At 38.0% G+C, this 21,888-nt stretch overlaps 1 protein-coding gene and 1 long non-coding RNA gene across 5 annotated transcripts in view; one reads left to right on the forward strand and one right to left on the reverse strand.

The window, feature by feature from the left end:
* TRMT12 (tRNA methyltransferase 12 homolog) overlaps positions 1-21,888 on the forward strand; it is a 75,605-nt gene that overhangs the window by 1,510 nt on the left and 52,207 nt on the right. The gene's annotated exons all lie outside the window — the stretch shown is intronic.
* LOC118350436 (uncharacterized) lies at positions 380-11,566 on the reverse strand. Its single transcript, XR_004804237.2, has 3 exons — positions 11,427-11,566; positions 3,625-3,738; positions 380-632 (listed from the first exon to the last, which is right to left on the reverse strand). It is a non-coding gene; the product is annotated as an uncharacterized LOC118350436 (long non-coding RNA).

Consider the following 21,888-nt stretch of genomic DNA (forward strand, 5'->3'; position numbering starts at 1 on the left):
CTGTGTTAGTGGTAGATTATTACAGTAGTGGTCCCAATGAATCATGGCTTATGGTATCCATTCCCTTGTGTAGATCTGTCCCACGTGGACTGTGGGCTTGGCCATGTGACTTGCTTTTGCCAGTAAGTGGGATATCACAAACCTGATCTAAGTGCTTGCTGGTTGGGGCTTGTTGTAATGTGTTTGTTGGATGATTTATGATTATTCAAGTCTGCTAGAGAAAACAAGATCTGAAATGTAGACACAATTTGCTTATGAGACATTACACCTAAGATAAATGGATATGTGTTGATCATAAATAAAAGTGCTACTTTAGAAAGAAAGAGATAGACCAAGTGAACTTTAAATATCAATAAGATAGAGTTTGTATTACCTCTAGACTGACAACTATGTCCTCCCTAAATTGGCCACCTACTAGCAACACGCATTATGGTCCCATTGTGGCCTCCTGTAGTCTGTACAAGAAAAGCAGGTAAACTCCTAGCTACTCAGCCAGCTAATGGCCAGCTACAATTATGACCAGACACAGTTGCTCCTTCATCTCTCTGACAGAACAGGTATATGTTGATTCCAGGCTCCCCATCTCCTACTTTCTTCTGTGGTCTTCAAAACCACACTACCTGCAGAGAAGACTGGCACAGCAGAGAGGTTAGGACACATGAACATTGTATAAAACAAAATTCAGATACTGTAGCTTTTTCTACCTTGCTATCCTAAGCTTGTTTATCTATGCATCTCTTTCCCCCTGCTTCCCACTGTGTTTTAAATGGATGGACAAATGGTTTGGGTTACTGTTGCTCTTTAAGTGGACGCTTCATGCCAAACTTAGTGGCTTAAATAGCCAGTTGATTTTGCTCATAATTTTTCACCTCAGGAAGTACTTGCTAGGCACCTCTTTATTAGAGTCTCTTATAACATGTCAATCAGATGTCAACTAACTACAGCTGCTAGTTGGATACCCAGGATGGCACATTAATGTGGGTGAGGGTTGATGCTGGCTGTAGGCTGGCTGCATGTTCAGCTGGGGCTGTGAACCAATGTACCTGGGGCTGTGAACCAATGTACCTTCAACCAGCCCCTCCAGCAAGGCATAACTTCCCATGGTAGCTGGCTTCCCTCAAAGCAAGTATCTGAAAAGAACCAGGCTGATGGGCTTTTCTGACATATCCTAAGTGACATATCCTAGAAGTGAGGGGTGCCTGGGGGGCATAGTCGGTTAAGTATCCAACTCTTGGTTTCAGTTCAGGTCTGATCTCAGGGTGGTGAGATAGAGCCCTGCGTCAGGCTCCGTACTCACTGGGAAGTCTGCTTGAATTTCTGTCTCCCTCTCCTTCTTCCCCTCTGCCCTGCACCCTCACACTCTTTTCTCTATCAAATAAATAAATAAAGCTTTAAAAAAAGTCATGCAGCATCACTTCCACTGTACAGAACTAGCTACCAGCAAGCTACTAAGGCCAGCCTGAAATTCAAGAGAACTCAATGGGAGCAATGCCAAAGAATTTGAGAACATGTTTTAAAGCTGCCATATAAACAGTGTAAGTCAAGTGTCTTCATATGGTCTATAAGCCCATCTGTCCTGTGATCTATGGTACAACCTGTGTGGTGGTGTACTTGGAGCCTGCCATTGTATCAAGGTAATTCGCCCTGTGACATTTGCTCTTTGGAATTCAGTTGCCATACATAGAGTTCTGGAGTATCCTGCTGGAAAGACCACATGGAAGAGGAGGCAACAGCCAATAGCCCTAGCTAACCACCAGGTACACATATGGGGCCATCTTGGGCCATCTAGTCCCAGTCAAGACCCGGATGACAGCAGTGCAAAGAGGTTAAGATCATCTGCTCCAGAGCCAGAGTTCCTGGGTTTGGGCCCTCACTCCTCCATTTACCAGCTCTACAACCTTGAGCTAATAACTCAACATTTCATGGCCACTCATCTGATGGGATAAAGCTATATTGCTAAATTTACTCATCTGTTAAATGGAGATAAGGCATCTGCTTTATAGGGTTATAGTGAAACTAAATGAGTTAATACACGTAAAGCATTTCAAACAATACCTGGAATATGATGAGTGCTCAATAAATATTAACTATCATTATCCAAATTCCCAAGAACCTCTCAAACCTCTAGGATTATGTCTTTGAACCCTAATTTGAGAAATGTCTACCTAGCCATTTGTCATTTAATACACGTTTAATGTGTACTAACTGGATCCCCTATCCATTCCCTGTCTCTGAACATTTGAATATTGCAAAGAAGAGTAAATGGAAGACATGGGGAGACGAGAGGGCTTGGGGTCTGTGTATAGAGCTATGGAGAAATATAGGTTAATGCAGGTGCATGTGGGTGGCAAGAGGAAGGTCCTGAGGAAATTGTGAGGGTGCTGAAGAAGTAGTGCCAACAAATTAGAGAAGGTAGTGCCAACAAGTTAGAGAAGGTTATGGAAGAAGGAGAGCAGGAGGGCCTGGATTCAGCCTAGCCTGCCCTTCACTTTAAAGACGACAAACATCATGCCTCAGTTAACAGTGACAGTTTCCGCCTCATGAAAAGTTGCTGCTGAATCAACAGTCCACAGTAGATTACATCACGCAGATACTTTCCAGAGTTCCTGGCATCTGTGTTGCTGGCAGGGCACAAGGCTATTTGCTGTGTACATGTTCTGTTACATACCCAGCTATTACTGTCCACTTTAAAATTCCAGAGTTGTTGCTTTACTTAGTGGGACCTTTAATCATTTATCCTGCCCACATTTTTGTAGTTCCCTTTTCGTACTTCTCATCCCTTAGGTTCCCACCTTAGTATTATGACCCCTGGAACTCCTCAGCACCATCAGAATTAAGGTACATAGATTGTTGCTTCATAATGAAAACCGCAAAGGCTGATTAGAAAAATTAAAGAAGATTTAAATAAATGGAGAGAAATACCAATTAAAGTTTGGAAAATGCAAAGTAAAAGATGTCTGCTCTCCCTGAATTAATCTATAAATTCAGTGTAATCTCAATCAAAATCCCAGCTGGGGATTTTGTGTCTCTGTATGTGTGTCACGGTCAAACTGGTAGTAAAATTTACATTGAAATGCAAATGGAGGCCATAGAGCATACAGAAACGTCATGGGTCCCCCTGAATTAAAATTCTAACTCTAACACCTACTAACTATATCAAGACAAGTTTTTTTTTTTATCTTTCTACGTCTTGTTTTGAGTTTCTTGTTATTTCTTAAAATCTACCCTAAGAATCATGAGGATAAAATGAAATAATGTATGCAAGACACATGGCAAAATATCCAACATGTAGTATGTACTCAACAATTAATAGGTAGTATTAAAAGGCATTAAGATTTAAAAAATAGTGTTAGCAATAAACAATATATCTAGAAGTGTCAGAGGCCCATGTAACTTTAAAGCTAAAAGAAAGAGAATCCAACTAGATCTCTATTTTCTCAACATTCCTATATCAATATTTGTCAGCATTCCACCTCCTTGCAATCAAGCTGTCCAGCTTCCAAAGGACAAAGCTGGAGATACAAATTTGAGAACCATCAGCATCCAGGTATCCTTTAAAGCTATAGAATTGGCCAAGTTCCCATTGGGGTAAGGATAGAGATGAGGAGAGGGTCTGGGGCCTACCTGGGACTCTTCACCCCTGAGAGACTGGAAGAGGCAGAGAAGCCAGCAAGGTATGAGGGAAATCATAGGATGGTGGTGTTTATTATCCTCCTTTCTGTTCACATCATTAGTGGCCTGGAACAATATTCATTAGTAGAATACTGGTCATTACTATTCTTGGGATATTGGATTTTTTTTTTTTTTACTTTCCCCTTTGCACTTGTATCTGTTACTTGAATTGTTTATGGTAAATGTATATAATTTGTTTTCAAAAACAAAGCTTTTATTAAAGAAAGAAACTACAGAACCCCTGAGACATGGAAAATAAACCCTGAAGGGACAATCTCTCTTTTGGATCCTCTGCATTCCTCTATACCAGTCATTTAATACTACCTCTCATCATCACCTCTGTGACACTTCATTTTTAATGATTTCATCTACATGTTGGAAAGTCCCCATCACAGGGCAAGAAATAGTATCTCATGGAAGCAAGACAGAAAATATAAGAGAAGGGCTGTCAGTTGGAGCACAAAATCCCTGTGCTCAATTTCATACTCCATGAAGCTCATATTTATCTGACCATTCCTATGGGCAACCAGACTTGCACACCACCATAAAAAAAAAATACCTGCACACCTAATACACACCTACCTGACATTTGGGGCAATATTTTATAACATTTTTTCTTTTCTAGGTTTCCCATCAGGTTTGAGATTGGGGAGGAATATTGATCAAAGCAAATATAAACAATATGGATATGAAATGCCTTCTTTGCAAACTTAAAATTTGAATTCTTAGGGGGCTTCAAATATTTAGATGCTGAAAGAACTATTTTTGAAAAATGATTCTATTTGTGAGCCCAGCAGGGAGATTAGTGGAAGGATTTTGAATGTTCCTGTTTGTTTTGGGAAGAAAATAAGGCATTGATTCAGACTTTTCTTGAAATCTTTTCCAAGAGATTATCAAATTGTCTCCAAACTCTATCTGAATTCATATCTACCGGCCACCAAGTTAGGTACTAGAGTATGAAAATAAAAAAGTACTTTATTTACACCCAGATTTTCTATTTATAACATAATATTTTCAATGCTATAAATTACTACTGTTCAACAATATCCAATTCTCAGGACCAGAGAGGATTATTCTTTCCTACACCCTTGAATTTAGGGGCAACTATGTGACTTGCTTTGGCCAGTGAATGGAAGTCTGACATATTTCACCTCCAGATACAGGTACTTAATTGTCTATGCTCAACTAGGCAGCTCTCTCCTCTCCTAATGTGGTGAGATTCACAACATATGCTGAAATGGAAGTTCAGTGAAATTGATAATGCTGGGAGTAGTGAGCCAATACAGGAGAACAGCTGCCCTGGAGAGTTGCCCCAATCCCTAGCAGATTTTACATGACAGAGATAGAAACTTTTTTGTGCTAAGTCAGCATGATCGAGGGATTCCTTTTTATTGCAGCAAAAAGTCCAATATCATGACTAACACAGCTCTTCCTTGGGTCTTTCTCTTACCTTTGTAAAGTTGAATGCCTTCCTCCACTCCTACTATTTTTCTAAAGGGAGGACCTGTTTTGGCACCAGTGTGTTTGTTTTTCCCGAGTAGGGAGTAGGGAGGCAGAGTCCTCCTTTCCTCTGGTTTCTGAGCTTTATTTGAGTCTGGAACCACAGACAGATTTGGGAGTCAACAGCATCAAGGAAGTAGTTAAATCCATGCAAGTGGATGAAGTTGTCTATAGCAAATGTGTCAATGAAAACATAAGAGAACAGAGATGCAGGGAATAACAGTTAAGGGATAAGCAGTGGAAGAAAAAATAACCAAAGAAAGGTGAGATGATGTGGCAAAAGGAAAAAATCTTACCACAGAAACCAAAGGATGATAAAGTTTCTAGAATAAGTGGTCTGGAGTTTCAAATGCAGCATCAAAATAAAGCAAATTAAAGACAAGGAAGTACTTATTAGAAATGGTGAGTTGAACACATTTAATTATGACCACTTTGTAATAAAAGTGCACTAAACTGAATGTAAATGGGTTAAAAAAAATGCATACCCTCGGAAGCACAGAGTTAATGGGAGAAGAGCAAGAGCTGACAACATTACAGAAATACAAGATGGAAAGCAAATGGAGAAGTGTTAATTAACCTGATGGATCAGAGAAAGGTGAAAACTAAGCCGGAACAGAGCAACCCACAAGAAGGTTAATTCAAGCAACAGTCTTAAAAAAAGTACCAGAATTGGAGGCACCAGGTACCTCTGAGGGTTGAGATATAATTGAGTTAAAAACAGGATATCTAGGTGAAAATTTTTAAAGGATGTTTATAAAGCCAGATCTCCCTCTGCATCATCTATAGCTGGGAGAATGCCACTTCCTCACTCCAGCAAGAATCCAGAAGTTTACTAGTGGAGAGACACTGGGCCTAAGGGCACTAGAAACACCTGGGGACAAGGGAGGTACACCAAACACAAGAGATTAAGTGAATACCACATTCTAACTCATGGGTCCCTTACCACTCTTCTGCTCTGTTTCAAAGAGAGTATGGTAGCCATATGGTAGCCATACTATGGGAGGAGTATGGAGGAGTACTCCTCTCTGAGTACCCAATAAAACAGCTCAGCCAGACCACCCAACAGTGAAACTACCAAATTAACCAGCTCTACCTATCAGAGAGTTTCTAAACAACTTTTGTTGTTTCTTAAATACAAGATATGGGCCAGGAATTTAAAATCACAGGTTGGTTGAAGAAAGCCTTCAAGAGCAAACAAAAATAGCTAGCATAGAAAAAAGGCATCTGGCTGGCTTTGTTGGTAGAGCATGCAACTCTTGATCTTGTGACTTCAAGCCCCACATGGATCATAGAGATTACATAAATAAATAAATAAATAGGAAAAAACAAACAAACAAAAGGATATCAGAGGACATAGGGAGCAATATACAACTTTTAAAAGCACATAATACTAATATATTTACAAAATAAGAGGAGATACAGCATCTATGGGAAAAAGTAGGATTCTGTAAAAGTAAGAATAGTGAGAATATTTCTTAAAATTTGAAATAGGATAGTCAAAATGAAAAGTATAGCAAAAAAATTGGAAGATAATACTGAAAAACATTTCTTTAAAAGCAGACAATAGAAAATATAACATATAGAAGATAAATGACTAAAGAATCGGATCAGGAGGTATAAGAAAGGAAGATAACATAGTTTGAAAATGTAAGAGAGAAAATTGTCAAATGTCTGAAGGAAAACTCTCCAAAGTGAAGGTCATTTGTTCCCAGATTGAGAGAGTTCACTTAGGGCTCAGAACACTACATGAAAAAAAGACCCACTTTAAAGTATTTCATCACACATTGTTGTTATCAGATCACTAGGGACCAAAAAAGATCTTAAACGTTTCCAGCAGCAAAGTGAAGGAATTTCAAGGGAGTTCCAATAAAAAGGATCTCATTTCAAATATAGTCAATAATACTATAATAGCATTGTGCAGTGACAGATGATGGTTACACTTTTGGTACACACAGCATCACTGTTTTGTACACCTGAAACTAATGGAACATTGTGTGCCTATACTCACAATGAGTAACTCATTTGCATATACAAATCTACTAAAAAAAATATTTTTTAAAAAAGGATCCCATTTCAAACATCAACACTAGTGTCAGAAACCAGAAGACAAATGGAACAATTGCTTCAAAATTGTAAAGAAAATTATTTCCAATCTAGAATTCTATATCCAGCAATCCAATTAGATTGGATTAGAAGGTAGATTATAACCTTTTAAACATTCAGGTCTTAAAATATGTATGTCCCATACATCATATCAGGAAGAAACTGGAAGATGTGCTCCATCAAATGGAAGGAATAAAGCAGGAGATCCAGGAGATGCAAAATTGCAAGACTGTAGGTCTAGAGAACAACCAGTCCACATGGGAGCAAGGCAATGGAAGGCTTTGGGAGGCGTGCCTCTAACAAAAAGATGGACTTTATGGATTTTTCCGATATTTTTGAAATATTGGAAGGAGTCTTCTGGGGGAGAGTTTGAGAATTGATTAGTGATAGGTAGAAAATTAAGCAAACAAAAATTGACAGAATTAACACTAGTAATTTTTTTTCTTATTTTATTCCAGTATAGTTAACATACAGTGTTATATTAGTTTTAGATGTACAACATAGTGATTCAACAATTCCTTACATTACTTGGTGCTCATCTTGACAAGTGGACTCCTTAATGCCCATCACCTATTTCTCTATTCTTCCATCCACTTCCTGTCTAGTAACCATCAATTTGTTCTCTATAGTAACATTCTATTTCTTATCTCTCTCTCTCATTTTTTTTTTTTACTTTGCTCATTTGTCTTGTTCTTAAATTCTACAGGTGAGGTATTCCCTTTTCTCTGACTTACTTCATTTAGCATTATACTCTCTAGCTCTATCCATGTTGTTGCAAATGGCAAGATTTCATTCTTTTTTGTGGCTGATCTAGTAAAAAGAAATTAGATTAGGGAGAAATTAAAATAAATTTTAAAACCACAGGTAGAAATATTTACAGATTATAATAATACAGAATATTGATTTAACCAAAAATTATGATATATCTAAGCAAGGCAGATGTGGAGAGGGGAAATGTTTTAGCTCAGAGTGCCATAACAAAAGGCCATGGAATGCATGGCTTAATCAACAGGAGAGTATTTCTCACAGTTCTGGAAGCTAGAAGTCTAAAACGAAAATATTAGCAGATAATTTTCAGTCTGCAGCCTCTTGTCTTGGCCTGTAGGCAGCTGCCATCTCACTGTGTGCTCATATGTCTTCTTTATGCAAGTGTGGAGAGAGAAGGGAAGCAAAGTCTAGTGTCTCTTATTACAGGGTTCTAATACAATCACAAGGGCACTATCCTTGTGACTTCTTTTAACCCTAATCCCTTCCCTGGACCCCTTCCACAAATACCAACACATTGGGAGTTAAAGCTTCAGCTATGAAGGGCAGTGAGGGAGACACAAACATTCAGTCCCTAACAGGAAGAGTGTCTGTGTGTGGTGGGGTGTGGGGGAGGGGGGCGGTTATAGCATCGTAGGGCAAGAGAGTTGGAAGTAAGAAAGCTAAATCTTTATCTTGCATACTAAGCATACTAGTCAGGGTCACAACAATTCATACATTCTAAATGAGATAATTCAAGGAAGGTTTATTTACTAAGTTGTGAGGGTTGGTGGAGGGAACGAGAGAGAATGCAATAACCCAGGGCTTAGTAGCAATTGCATTGTTGTCAACTCTAGTCCCAAAAGGCTAAGTGGAATACATGGGGACTACATTCTAAAATCAGAACCAAGCAGGGTAGTCCTCTCTGAGAGCGGCAGTGACCTCCAGTTGAGGACAGTCTGTAGAGTGGATGGTCAAGGAGGGGACCAGGGGGACAAATAATCTCTTCTCACTGTCTGTTATCACTTGCTGTCTCTGATCTCTCCAGCTTTTCCCAACTAAAGAAAACTCAGCTGGAAGCCAGAGTGTCTATTCAAAACCCATTACTGTAGTCCATAAAAATGTGTTTCTTTGAACAGAGAGTAAGAAGAGTAGAGGAGATCCAAGGGACAAATAGAATATCCAACACAATAAGAAAATAATAATAAAATAAAGAAATAATAGGCATGTAATGCTATTACATACTCAGAAGAAGCTTAAAACAGTTGAAAATAGTTGTCTATTGGAAATAGGGAGGCACTGAATTGGGAGGTGCTTTTTTTTTTTTAGTATATTTTCTAGAACTGTTTGACATTTATAACTAAATAGAACTTTGGTAAAAATAATATTTAAGTGCTCTTTGTATTTGCAATGAGAAAATCGCTGATGACCTTTTGCCCTGCAATTTCGGTTAAGTGACAGGAACAGAAGTCAGATTATAGTAGGTTGAGAAGAGAAGCTGAGATGATTAGGAAATGAATTCTAAAAGCCAGCCAAATTGTGTTAATCAGCCGTTTAGTGAATGTCTATAATAGCTAGTCAGTTAGTTTAAATACATGGAAGGTATGCTGCATGCGATTTGTGTTTTAATGATCTATGCATCCAATACTTTGGACCCACATGTATAAACCATATGTCCTGCACATTTATGCACAGTTTTAGGACTCAGAATATCTTTTTGTGCTCTTAATTATTAAAATGGATCCTGGATATTATTTCATGACCTGTCCCCAGAATTTCTTGCCTTTGACCCCCATTCCTCCTACAGTATTTTCCTTGTATACCTTCCAAACTCAAATTCAAAATTTGAACCATCTTTAACCTCCTCTTTCGCTTCAAAAGTGTCTTTGCTAAATGCCACACATTCTATACATTAAATATGGGTTTTTAAAAATATTTTTATTTATTTATGTATTTATTTTAAGTAATCTCTATGCCCAACATGGATTTCGAACTCATGACCTCGAAATCAAGAGTCACATGTTCTAAGCCAGCCATCCATTAAATGCTTTTAATTTTTATTTCCATTTTCCATCCTAGCTGGCTCTGACAGAGTTTAAGCTATCAGGATTTGTTGACTATCTGTATGTACTCTCTCTATGCCTCCAAACTATATCTCTAATAGTTCCCCTTATTAACTTATGGACTCTGTGGTCTTATTAGAAACTGCTGTTCTAGCCACATCTCTTACTACTTGCCCTTTCTTGAGCCAAACATGACTCCCTTAGTACTCTCTAAGATTTCCAATCTTCATGTTGGTGTTCGCATTGTCACCTGTTCACAGCACCTTCACACTCAGTATCTCTACATGTCCAATCTTTCCCGTTTTTCAAGGCCCAGATCAAATGCCTTCTCATTCCTGGGGTATCTCTTGAAGATGTTTTCATAGAAGATTAATGACCCCTTTTTCTGACCTCTGTCCCTCAACCTTATGTTCTAGTCCATGGCAGGGGTGGGAGCTAGTTTGTGGGGTAAGACTCACTTATAAACACCTTGAAAGAAGCTTCCTTGTCTCATTCATTTTTTGTTTCCCTTAGCAGCTAGCATATGATCCTGTACATATACACATTCAATACATTTGTTGAATTTTTAAACTATGTAGCCAACCAATATTTTTCCTGCTTTATTGAGGTACAATTGGCCTACAAAAAACTGCATATAATTCATGTATGTCATTTGGTAAGTTTGAACATACGTATATATTTGTTATATCATCACTAAAGCCAAGATAGTAAACATATCCATCACTTTTAAAAGTTTCCTTGTATCCCTCTGTTTTTTATTTGATTTCGTTTGGGTTTGTTTGGTTTTTTTTTTTTTTTTTTTGCAAGAATACAACATGACATACCTTCTTAACAAATTTTAAGCACCTAATTCCTTATTGTTAAGTGTAGGCCTTGTGTTGCACAGCAAATCTCTGGAATTTACTCATCTTGTATAATTGTAACTTTATACACTGAACAACTCCTCTATTATCCCTTCCTTATTCCCTAGTAACCACCATTCTGCCGATCAATATTTGAGTTTATGATATACCGCCATTTGAATGGCAAAAAAGAGCAGTAATCTTAGGGAACTATCATCATAATAAGACCAATTTACTTTGTCCAAAGTCTCAGCAAGATAAGAAAACATTATATGATTGCTAAGGAAAAGATAGAGGGTGCATGGACTGAAAAGTCCTATTGAAATTGAGAAGCTGTAAGCCAATATTGTATCCACTGTGTAAATAGAACAGAGGTATGGAGTCAGATTAACCTGGGCTAATATCTTGCCTCAGCCCTTTACCAGATGCATACCCTTGGCCAATTAGCCTCTTTGACCGTCAGTGTCCTACATAGCAAAATTTAGACAGTAATGATACTTACCTCCCAAAGCTGTTTGTGTAATTCATTGAGATAATCTACATGAAGAATTTTGCAGAATGCCTGGAATACATCATATACACTCAGTAAAGGATACCTTCTTTTTTATTATCAGTGGAGAGAACTGTGTTAATCAGTTGCTAAGGGCACTAGATTTGGAACCAAAGAGAGCTGGGAATTCTTATTTTAAAATGATAAGAAAACACTTCCAAGCTCATTTTATTTGCCTAATAAAATGACATTAAACTCATACCAAAGCAAGATGGGGTCAATATAAAAGAAAAGAAAATTACAGGTGAATATCCTTGATGAACGTATATGCAAAAACTCTCAACAGACACTAGCAAGCCATATTCAACAGCACATTAGAAGGATCATCACCATAATCAAGTGAGATTTATCCTTGGGATGCAAGGGTGATTCAATATACACAAATCAATAAGCACCACATTAACAAAATGGAGGACTAAAAACCGTATAATAATCTGAATAGATACAGAAAAGGCACTTGACAAAAGTAAATTATCCTTTAATGATACAAACTCAGTAAATCAGGTGTAGAAGGAATGTGCCTCAACATAACAGAGGTCATATATGACAAGCCCACAGCTAACAAACTAAACAGTGAAAAGCTGAACCTTAAACTTTTAGTTTAAGGTGAGGAAAAGACAAGAATGCCCACCCTCACCACTCCTGTTTAACATGGTACTGGAGTCTTATAGCAATTGGCAAGGAAGAGAAATAAAGGCATGCAAACTGGAAAGGAAGAGGTTAAATAGTCTGTTTGCAGATGATATGATCTTATATAGAGAAAATCCTAAAGACTTCACCAAGACAATGTTGGAACTAATAAGCAAATTCAATAAAGCTACAGGAAACAAAAGCTACAGATAACAAATTATCTGAAAACGAAAATAAGAAAACAATCCCAATTACAATAGCATTAAAAAACAATAAAATATTTAGGAATAAATTTAAACAAGGAGGTGAAAGATCTGTACAACAAAAAACTATAAGATGTTGGTGAAGAAATTGAAGAAGACACAAATAAATGAAAGATACCCCATGTTCATGGTCAGAGAAATATTACTGTTAAAATGTCCTACTACCCAAGGTCATCTGTAGATTCAATATAATTGCTATCAAAATTCCAATGGCATTTTTCACAAAATTAGAAAAAAAATCCTAAAATTCATATAACTTCCCAAAAGTGCATCCAGAAGAAATATAAAATTTGAACAGACCTATTACCAACAAAGAAATTGAATCAGTAATCAAAAAAATCCCAACAAACAAAAGTCCAAGACCAGACAGTTTCACAAGTGAATTCCACCAAACCTATAAAGAAGAGTTAATACCTATTCTTTTCAAACTTTTCCACAAAATAGAAGAGGAAAGAAAGCTTCCAAATGTGTTCTATGGGGCCAGATACTTAGATGCAGAAATCCTCAACAAAATATTAGCAAACTGAATCCAACAACACATTTAAAAATTAAATTATTCACCGTGATCAAGTAGGATTTATTCCTGGGATACACAGGTGGTTCAATGTTCAAATCAATCATTGCATCAACAAGAGAAAGGAGAAAACCATATGATTATTTCAATGGATGCAGAAAAAGTATTTGACAAAGTACAACATCCATTTGTAATGAAAAAACCTCAACAAAGTAGGTTTGGAGGGAACATACCTCAAGATAATAAAGGCCTTATGTGAAACAACCAGAGCTAACATCAATCATACTTCATGGTGAAAAACTGAGAGTTTTTCCACTAAGATAAGAAAAAAGACAAATATGTCCACTCTCACCACTTCTAGTCCTCATAGTACTGGAGGTCCTAGCCATAGCAATCAGACAAGAAGAAGTAAAAGGCATCCAAGTTGGTAAGGAAGAAGTAAAACTTTCACTATTTGCAGATGACGTGAAACTATATATATAATACCCTAAATACCCCACCAAAATCTACTAGAACTGATAAATGAATTCAGTGAGGTTGCAGGTTACAAAATCGATATACAGAAATCCATTACATTTCTATATATTACTGATAAAGTAGCAGAGAGATTAACAAAAACAATCCCATTACAATTACATCAAAAATGATAAAATACCTAGGAATAAACATAACCAAGGAAGTGAAAGACCTGTACTCTGAAAACTATAAGACATGATGAAAGAAATTGAAGGTGACACAAACAAATGGAAAGGCATTCCATACTCAAGGATTGAAAGAACAAATATTGTAAAAATGTCCATTCTACCCAAAGCAATTTTCACATTTAATGCAATTCCTATCAAAATACCAACAGCACTTTTCAACGATCTGGAACAAACAGTCTGAAAACTTGTATGGAGCCACAAAATACTTCAAATAGACAAACTGGTGGTATCACAATCCCAGATTTCAAGATATACTATGAATCGGTAGTAATCAAAACAGTATGGTACTACCACAAAAACAAACACATAGATCAATGTAATGGACTAGAGCGCCCAGAAAGATCAATGTGACAGGATAGAGACCCCAGAAATAAATCCATGGTTATATGATCAATTAATATTCTCCAAAGGAAGCAAGACTATGAAATGAGAAAAAAGTCTCTTCAACAAATGGTGTTGGGAAAACTGGACAACTTTTACATGTAAAAGGATGAAACTGGATTACTTTCTTATACCATATAGAAAAATGAGGATGCCTGGATGGCTCAGTGGTTTAGTGCCTGCCTTTGGCCCAGGGCATGATCCTGGAGTCCCGAGATGGGCTCAGTGTGTAGAGCCTGCTTCTCCCTCTGCCTGTGTCTCTGCCTCTCTCTCTTTGTCTCTCTGTGTCTCTCATGAGTAAAAAATCTTTAAAAAAAAAAAAAAAAAGAAAGAAAGAAAGAAGAAGAAACTTGAAATGGATTAAGGACCTAAATGTGAGACCTAAAATCATAAAAAAACCTAGAAGACAGCCCAGGTAGTAATTTCCCTGACATTGCCATAGCAACATTTTCCTAGATATGTCTCCTATGGCAAGCGAAACAAGCAAAAATGAACTATTGGGACTACATCAAAATAAAACTTGCAAAACAAATAACAATCAACAAAAAGGAAACAATAAAACTAAGACAAGCTACTGAATTGGAGAAGATATTTGCAAATGACATATCTGATAAAGGGATAGTATCCAAAATATATAAAGAACATATACAATGTAACAGCCAATAAATAATCAAATTTAAAAGTGGGCAAAACACATGAACAAATATTTCTCTGAAAAAGACATACAAATGGCCAACAAATATATGAAAAGTTGTTTCAACATCACTAATCACCAGGGAAATGCAAATCAAGACCACAATGAGATTTCACCTTGCACCTGCTAAGATAGAGAGTGCCAAAAAGACAAGATAACAAGTGTTCGAGAGGGTATGGAGAAACAGGAATTCATACACTGCTCATGGGAGTTGGTACAACTATTATGGAAAGAGTATGGAAGGTTACTCAAAAAATTAAAAATAGAACTGCCATATGACCCAGCAATTCCAATTTTGGGTGTATATCCAAATGGAGTGAAATTATTGTCTTTAGGAAATACCTGCCCTCCATGTTCATTGTAGCACAATAGCCAAGATATAGAAACAACCCAGCTGTCTGTCAACAGATGAATGGACAAAGAAAATGTGGTATATTGTCAAAATAAAGTGGAGGCTGCTTGAAAATCTCTGAGGCAGACAAAACCATATAGCCACATAAGTAAAACTTAAAATACCTCATTTCATGACTGTAAACAAAACTTAAATTATTTTGTATGCATGCCTCTGATAATCATAAACGAAACTTAAATCATCTTCCTAAAATGGTATAAGATAATCTCCTTTAACCAATATCCTGTCATATGGAAACTCCCATTGTAGTAACCAATTATTGTGAAGGTTAAATAATTTATTCATTTTCACTTTATGAGCCATACTGTAAAATCATGCCTGTGAACTTCATATGAATTTGGGCTTGAAGTATCCCTGTTTACAGTTCATTTATTGCTCAGTAAAATATTCACATCAAGCATAGTTCTCTGAATTTTCTTTTGGTGATATATGCAATGGAATATTATTCATCCATAAAAAAAGAAGGAAATCCTGCCATTTGCAACAACATGGATGAACCTGGAGGACATTATGCTAAGTGAACAAGTCAAATGCAGAAGGACAAATGCTGTGTGATCCCATTATATGTGGAATCTTAAAAAGTAGAACCTAACCAGAATAGAACAGTTGCTGGGGCCTGGGAGGCAAGGAGGGGATAAGGACGTGTTGGTTAAAGGATATAAACTTCCAGTTATAAGATGAATAAGTTCTGGGGATGTACAGTGTGGTAGTTATAGTTAATGATACTGTATTGTATGCTTGAAATTTGCTAAGAAACTAGACGTTAAGTATTATCACCACACACAAAAAGGTAGCTATTTGAGGTGATAGATGTGTTAATAATTGATTGTAGTAATCATTTCACATATATATTTATCATTATATTGCACATCTTTAAAAATCATGCTGTACAACCTAAATATATACAATTTTTATTTGTAAATCACACCTCAATAAAGCTTAGGGGGAAAAATGGTGAAAAGCCTATTTGGTGAAAGGCTTATGACTCTGCAAGAGGAATGTGGCTAAATCAAATTGTGCTTGTTTCGATCTTCAGCATCTCTTCAGATCCAATCAGGACTTCTATTTCTTGAAACTATTTCCAGGACAGTCTCTACTCCACCATTTGTAACGACCTTCAAAGGACTAATACTAACCAGTACTGGGTTCAGGAGAGGGATAACTCTACTTTCTACGTCCATCACTTCCCACGTGCTATAAAGTTAAATGATTAGATCTGTTGATCAGTTTCATAGTAATAGCTAATCAATTCATAGTATCACCATGTGGAAGGCACTGTGCTAAATATTTTGCATACTTCATCTCATTTAATCCTCTTGGCTTTGCAAAGTAGCTTTTTTTAATCTCCAGCTTAAACACTCTAACAATAAAGATTATAGCTCACCATTATTCAGTGTTTATTGTGTTCCAGGAACTGTTCTGAACCTTTAGTATAGATTACCTCTCTTTATCTTCCTTAATAAACCCGTAAGGTAGGAACGATTTTTAGTCCTCATTTTTTAGATGTAAAACTAGAGGTAAAGACTGGCTAAGTAACTTGTTCAAGGTCATACAGCTAATAAATAAAGGACAGGATTAAAATCTATGGTCTATGTAAATCCAGAATTCAAGCTTTTCCCCCTCAAAAACCCAGCCAAGTTCAGACACAGTTGACCTGAGAGCCAAGAGATACTGAGTCACCAGAGCCTTCTCTTTGCATGAATTTGAAAGTGTTTCAAAATCGTAAGTTTATTCTTCCTCTTGCTAGCTCCAGCAGCAACTTCTCTTAGTAAATTATCCATTGCCTGACTAGCTTCATATCAAATGACTTTTTTAATCTCCAGTTTGAATTTTCCTTTATCATGACCCTTTTAACCTCCCAAATGATTTTTTCATGTAATGTCCCTGAGGCACTGGAAAATACATCATTTGAGGAAAAATTATATAAGATAATACATTACAGAAAAGATAATACACTAAACATTGGGTCCATTAAGACAAACCAAAGCTCTATAAATGTTGGAGGATTCATATATTTTTGTCTTCTTCACTTGTGACTGTTTATTGGCAACCATCTCTCTATGCAGCACCATACTAGGCACCCTGGGCTCTCAGTTCCATGACCTTCTCTCCCTCCAGTGATCCTCTGACCTCTTTTCAGCCACTTACTCCCATGGTTATACCTGGCCTGGTCACCACAAATAATGTCAACACCCTAAAATCAACTGTAGCGCTTCTGCCTCCGATCATCACTCTCTACCCTTCAGATTACTACAGTTGTTTGACCTTATCACAACCTCTAACCACTGACTCCACCACTTTTTCATTATCCATCAATCCTCTCCTGTCCTCCCTCCCCTTTGAACCCAGTTTAAATTCCTTGGCATTACAATTGCTCCTTTTGAAACGCTATTGGCTTGCTTGTCCCCTATCTCTCCATCCTGCTTGCTTGGAAAATATCAACCCTGGCTAAATTCAAATATTGGCCAGATACCCACACCAGCTCCTGAACAGCAGCATGTAGTTGGAAAACATCCCAGCCTTCTTCACCTGTCCCTGCCTCTGGGGCTTCTCTCCCTTTACAACAGATGGTAGATTTCTGCTCTTTTTCTTTCTTTTTCTTTTTTTTTTAATTTTTTATTTATTTATGATAGTCACACAGAAAGAGAGAGAGAGAGAGAGAGAGAGAGGCAGAGACATAGGCAGAGGGAGAAGCAGGCTCCATGCACCGGGAGCCCGACGTGGGATTTGATCCCGGGTCTCCAGGATCACGCCCCGGGCCAAAGGCAGGCACTAAACCGCTGCGCCACCCAGGGATCCCTCTTTTTCTTCTTTTTTATTTAAGTATGGTTGACACACAGCATTATATTAGTTTCAGGTGTACAACATAGTGATTCACAACTCTGCATTATGCTGTGCTCACCACAAGTATAGCCACCATCTGTCACCATGCAACACTATTACAATCCCATTGGCTGTATTCCCTACCTGTACTTTGTATTCCTTTGACTTATTCATTCCATGACAGGAAACCTTTATCTCCCACTACCCTTCATGTATTTTGCCCATCTGCCATCTGGCAACCATCAGTTCTTTGAATTCATAGGTCTGATTCTGCTTTCTGTTTGTTTATTCATTTGTTTTTAGATCCAGATATGAGTGAAATAATATGGTATTTGTCTTTCTCTGATTTATTTCACTTAGCATTATATAGCAAATGGAAAAAAATCTCATCCTTTTTATGGATGTATAATATTTCATTGTGTATGAATATATAAACAACTATGTATTTATACTTATACACACATTTATATAAATATATATACACATACATATGTACCATGTCTTTATCCCTTCATCTATTGATGGACACTTGGGCTGCTTCCATATCTCAACTATTATAAATAATGCTGCAATAGTTTCCTGCTCTTATCAGGCATATTTTGTGGTTATTGCCTGCTAGGAAGACCACTCTTAGAAATAATATCTTTAACTAAATTCTTCTTACACCTTCCAGTTCTTTCTCTGGGTACTTGCCCCAAGCATAAAATCATCTTCTTGTTATCTTCCACCTTTAAAACAAAACAAAGCTTCTCTTGAACACATTCAGCTATAGCTGAATTCACTACAGCTACAACCCATTTTTCTGTCTCATTTCAGGGCAGAACTTCTGGAAGAGATGTTCATGGTCATCATCTCCACATCCTCATTTTCCATTTACTCTTTAATGCACTCAGACCTTCACCCCACCCCCCAGCCCTGGTCCACCAAAATTGCTTTTATCTGTCAAATAATAGGCTCTGTGTTGCTAAACCCAATGTTTATCTATCTGTTCTGATTTTCCTCTAAAACTCAAAAGTATGTGAAATAGCGGACTCGCTCATTCTAGCAATGCTCTTTTTTGAAATCTTGGAGAGCACTAGATTTTCTGTTTTTTCTAACCTCTCATTGGTTCCCTTCCTCTGAGTCTTCCCTAAAGATTTCTCTGTATTGCCTCACTGTGTTCCGGGCACTGCGCTCCAGGCATCTTTCCCTCCAGCTGATCTTAGTCCCACAGATACAAATAAATGCCATTGGTGTGCCTATGACTCCCAGATCACCATATCCAGACTAACATGTCCAGACTCATGCATCTAGCTGCTCACTTGACATTTCCATTTGGGTATACAATACACATCTCAAATGTGACATAGGTGAAGGACACATGATTCTACACCATTTTTTCCTGCTGTGGTTGGCCATTATGTAAGCAACACTACCATCTACCAATATTTTTGGGTCAAAATCCTAGAAGTGAAATGTGTATCACAGATAAATCAGTAGAGGCAGAAAATAGACTAGTAGTGATTAGCCAGGTGTATTGGGTTGAATGATGGCCCCTAAAAGATATGGTCCTAACACCAGGAATCTATGAATGTAACGTTATTTGGGACAAGGGTCTTTGCAATTGTAATTAAGTTAAGAATCTTGAGATGAGATCATCCCCAATTTCCCAGGTGGACCCTAAATCCCATGACGAGTGTCCTTAAAACAGACAGGAAGAGAGGACATGGAAAAGAGGAGATGGCATGTGCGGTTAGAGATTGGAGCAATGCAGCCACAAGCTAAGGAACACCTGGAGCTGCCAGGAGCCAGAAGAGGCAAAGAAGTGTTTTCCTCTGGAGGCTTCAGAGGTCATGTAGTCCTGATGACAACTTTATTTTGGACTTCTGGCCTCCAAAACTGAGAAGGAATAAATTTCTGTTGTTTTAAATGACCATGCGCTTGGTGATTTGTCCCATGAGCCCTAGGAAACTAAATCAGTGGGGCTGGGAGAAAAGGGAAGTGACTGCTAATGGTTGTGAGGTTTCTTTTTGGAGTGATGAAAACATTCTTTTTTTTTTAAAAAAAGATTTTATTTATTTATTCATAGAGACACAGCTAGAGAGAGAGAGGCAGAGACACAGGCAGAGGGAGAAGCAGGCACCATGCAGGGGACTCGATCCCGGGTCTCCAGGATCACACCCCGGGCTGCAGGCGGCACTAAACCGCTGCGCCACCGGGGCTGCCCCAATGAAAACATTCTAAAATTATATTCTGGTGATGGTTGCAAGGGTCTGTAAATTCACTAAAAACCATTGAATTGAAGGCTTTAAATGGATGGACTTTTATTGATATATAGCTTATATCTAAATAAAATTAAAAATAAGACCCCTTGGAGTTACCTTTTAATCTTCTCTCTCTCTCTCTCTCTCTTTTTTTTTTTTTTTTTTATTCTCACATCTAAATCCACCAGCAGATCTCTGGGCTCTCTCCCAAAATGTGTCTCAAATATGACCACTTCTCATTATCTCCATGGCCACCACCTTAGTGCATGCCCATCATCTCTGGTCTGTATAACCACAATAGCATAAATAATTTCTCTGCTTCTACTTGAGCCTCATCCAAATCCATGCTCCTTAAAGCAAACAAAATGGTTATCTTAGAACACAAATCACACCATGTCCCTCTCTTGCTTACCCTCTTCTCTGCCTGTTCCTGTGGCTTTACTTTCCACTTGGAACAGAATCCAAGTTCCTCACCAAGTCCTATTGGTCCTTTTATGAACTATGTGGCCTGTATTTATATCTGAAACCTCATATCCTTACATGCTGCCCTTTGCTCTACACTTTGTCCACACAAACGTCCCTTATGATCCCGGGACATACCAATCATGTCCGTCTCAAGGCTTCTGCCCCTGCTGTTCCTTCTGTAAGTGCAACTTCCCATGACTGTCTTCTTCCTGTCAAAACCTTTTCTGACCACCCTATATAGGGTTGCCTTTCTCTCATTTACTCTCAACATGTCACTTTATTATTTAGAAATTTCTGTTTTCTTTTTAAATATATTTTATTTATTTATTCATGAGAGACACACAAAGAGAGGCAGCGACACAGGCAGAGGAAGAATCAGGCTCCCTGCGAGGAGCCCAATGAGAGACTTGGTCCCAGGACCAGACCCCAGGATCATGATCTGAGCCAAAGGCAGATAGATGTTCAATCACTGAGCCACTCAGGTGCCCCCAGCAATTTTTGTTTTCTGAAGTAACCTTCTTCATTTGGTTGTATATTTATTTACAGTGTATTTCCCCCCTAGTAAAGATAAGCTCTGTGGGAATAGGAACCTTATTTATCTAGCTCACTGCTATATCCCCCCTCCTATCACAGTGCCTGACAAAAGAGTCGTCAGAAATATACCAAATAGAATAGTCTTCACTCAGAACAAATCTGATAACCATCCCACAGTGAGAAAGTCCTGGGGAACACGTCTTCCCCAAACCCTCACTGGTTGGGCAGATGCAGTGACTGAAGGCATAGGGAGGCCCATGAGTGATACAGGTGCTCATGACCTTTGATGACCTCTTCTAGGATGCGGAAACAGGTGCAGAGAGCTGTGGCTTCTTTGGGCTGCATCCTTGAACCAGTTCCCATCTCTTCACAATATATATTCCTCTTCCTCATCCTTTTTGGCTTCCAGATTCCAGTCTCTGACTGCAAGTCTAATGCATGTCTGTGGGCCAACAGTCTTGGCCTTCAATACTGTGTTGAAAAAAAAAAAATACTGTGTTGAAATGTTCCTCTGACTTGGCCCAGTGCTCTGCACAACCCTCAGTGTCCTTTGAATCCCAGAATAAGAAATTCCCTCCCCCAGCTCTGGTTTCCCAGATGCCCATGCCTTTCTCTGAAATCTCCCATCTCCACCACAAAGAAATTCAGGCAATTGACGTTAAGATTAATCAACATATAGGAGAACAGAAAAAGCATGGGATTAGTGTCAAAAGAAAAGTTCAGATCACAGCCCTATCACTTACCCTTTGTG

This window comes from Canis lupus, chromosome 13, assembly GCF_003254725.2.
Source record: "Canis lupus dingo isolate Sandy chromosome 13, ASM325472v2, whole genome shotgun sequence".
In the NCBI taxonomy this organism is placed as follows: domain Eukaryota; kingdom Metazoa; phylum Chordata; class Mammalia; order Carnivora; family Canidae; genus Canis; species Canis lupus.